Source organism: Otolemur garnettii, unplaced genomic scaffold (genome assembly GCF_000181295.1).
Source record: "Otolemur garnettii isolate 467f Iridium unplaced genomic scaffold, OtoGar3 scaffold00047, whole genome shotgun sequence".
Taxonomy (NCBI): domain Eukaryota; kingdom Metazoa; phylum Chordata; class Mammalia; order Primates; family Galagidae; genus Otolemur; species Otolemur garnettii.
This window is the reverse complement of record NW_003852442.1, coordinates 10,400,176-10,402,847: the sequence shown is the minus strand read 5'-3', so window position 1 is coordinate 10,402,847 and position 2,672 is coordinate 10,400,176. Positions and strand designations below refer to the sequence as shown.

General features: G+C 52.1%; 1 non-coding gene across 1 annotated transcript; it reads right to left on the bottom strand.

The window, feature by feature from the left end:
* Positions 1 to 1,412: 1,412 nt before the first annotated feature.
* TRNAM-CAU lies at positions 1,413 to 1,485 on the bottom strand. The gene has a single exon. It is a non-coding gene; the product is annotated as a tRNA-Met (tRNA).
* Between the last annotated feature and the right edge of the window lie 1,187 nt (positions 1,486 to 2,672).

The following is a 2,672-nucleotide window of genomic DNA, read 5'->3' as shown; positions in this document are numbered from 1 at the left end:
GGGTGTCTCACTCTCACTCTTGCTCAGGCTGGTCTTGAACTCAAGGGATCCTCCCACCATCAGCCTCCCAGAGGGGCTGCATAATGCTTGAACCACTGGGCAGGCCACAACTGTGTACTTAAAAGGGATGTTAAGACATAAAGGCACGGAAAGCAAGACAAATATATAAAAATATAAAAAGATACTTCATGTAGACACTACATCAAAGAAAGCTAATGTAATATTCATATTAGACAACATACACTATAAAACACAATATTTGATATAAAACTGAATACTTTATCAGTGTTCAGTTCACCTGGAAGGCACAGCGTTCTGTTTTATGCATTCGTTATGGTGGCTTCAAAATACATTAAAAAAATTGGTAAAACAGGCAAATTTACCTCTCACAGTAAGCAATTATTCAAATAGACAAAAAATGTATACTTACAGAGAAGATCTGAATAAGATGATTAGAAAAATTAGAGCAAATGTACACAACTACTACAGAATGCATTGTTTTCCCTGGTACACACATTTACAAAACCACCATTTACTGAGTGGTAAACTTCAGGGGTTTAATTTTTATAGAATGTATTCTTCAGTCACAATGCAATAAAGGTAGAAATAAATAATACAAAGAAAAGTAGAATCTCTACTTTTGTGGTATTGTGGAAATTAAGGAATATACTTAATGACTAGTAGAGAAAAAAAAAATCACGAAATAATTAGAAGATATTTCAAACCGACTAATAAAAAAATGGGAAGAATCACCTAAGCTAGGATTAGAGCTTGATCATTACCTTGTTGTCAATGCCTGGCCCCACCAGCTCTCTCGGGTCACCTGATGATGGGCACAGACTTCCTGGGTCTTCTGGCTCTTGAACGCTGCTGGGTCTGGAACGGAGCTGGGGTGGACAGTGGGCAGTGTCCAGACCGCAGAGAAAGAACGCGGGGACAAGGCCTTGCTCCAAGCAGAGGGAGGTGGGAAAAGGGAGATTGGAAGTGGTCCAGGAGATTAACTTTTCAGGAATTTTGGAAAAGGGATCGAATAATCAATTTTTGCTCTCATCAGCAACACTGGGTGTCGGTTTCTCCACAGTTGCGCTAGTCCTGCGTGTTTTCTCACTTGGGGATTTTTATTCCTGGGGGAAGCGGCCATGATCCTTTCGCTGCGTTTCTTTGGCTATGAATGAGGCTGAGCCGTTTGTGTGCGGGCCAAAGCGCTTACTTACGCAGTCTTCTGGTAGGGAGCGGGGCCCACCGCTCCTGGACACCTGGGTTACCCTCCGGGCCAAAGGGAGGACACCTGCTCTCTCCCACGGCTCATACACACAATTCTTTGGTGGGTGGAATGGCTCTTCCCGAGCCTCTGCCAAATGAATGTTTATTATAATTTTCTTTAAATGAGATCGTAGCCCAGCAAAACTCGCTGCCCTCTCTGAGGCTCGAACTCAGGACCTTCAGATTATGAGACTGACGCGCTGCCCACTGCGCTAAGAGGGCGTACGTGTTCCGCTTCTTCTCCACTTCTAAAGAGGAAACGCCACGGCCCTCTCCGCGCGCCAAACCGCCTCCGCGGCGTCGCCCTCTCCTCGCAGAGACCCGGCGGCTCCGCGGCCTCCCGCAGCCGCGCGCTCTCCCGCCGGCCGCCGCGGGCCGGTGTGGACGCGCGGGGACAGGGGTCGCTCCGGCGGCAGCCTAGCGGCCTGGGCCAGGGGAACGTGTCCCGCACCGGGAAGGAACCCACATCCTTGGGGGACCCGGGACCAAGCCGCGGCGGTCCCCGGTGGAGGCGGGGTTCCAGGGTCAGTGTGGAAGTCCGGCGCCCAGACCCTGGCCGGGTGGGGGACCACCTGGGGGTCCCCCCAGCAGGTACCAAGGCGGAGACTGGACCCGGCAGGTGCGCGGGGGAGCTGGACGCCACGCGCCGGGCTCGAGGGGCGGGGGCGGCGAGGGCGGAGCGCAGAGGGGGCAGGGACTAATAGTGACCCCATGGGGTGGCCAGTCCTGACCGCCACGCTCACTTGAGCGCCCAGGATGCGCTGACATTGTTGACAAATAATGAGTATGAAGTGGACATCGGGGACGACCGGCGTGCACCGCGTGGGGAGGGGCCTGGAGCAGGCGGGTGGGGACAGGAGGCAGGGCCCGAGGCGAGCGCGGGTGTGAAATCTCCAGCCCAGGCCGGGGGCTGGGGAGGGGGTGCGGCGGAGGAAGAGGAGGATCAGGGAGACTCTCGGTTGTGACTTCAGTAGGGAATTGGAGGAAATTATGGTGCCTTGGGCTTGCCAATTGATTTGTCTATTACACCACGTGTTTTTGTTTTTCTCTTCTCTCTTTCAGATAATTTTTGCTTCCTCGTTACACACAGGGCATTCATTTCCAAGGGCGGAGGGAGGAGTCGCACTCTTCCCTCTGAGCAGGATTTTACAATTTCTTGTTATAAGTAAAGGCCGCAGAGACAGAGAAGGCCGGGATGGGTGGGTGAGAGGATCAGGGGCTGCACGGGACACCTTACCGTCTTGAAGGCGGTTCCTCCTCTTTCCTTCAGGGAAATTGCCGCAGCTGAGGCCGTGAACCGGCACTTTGGACTTGGCAGCTTATTCATTCTCCAAGCCCTTGTGGCATTTTTCTTTTTGCCAGAGTGATAATTTGTTTTAATACCTGGCAGAACTGGACCCCTTCACACA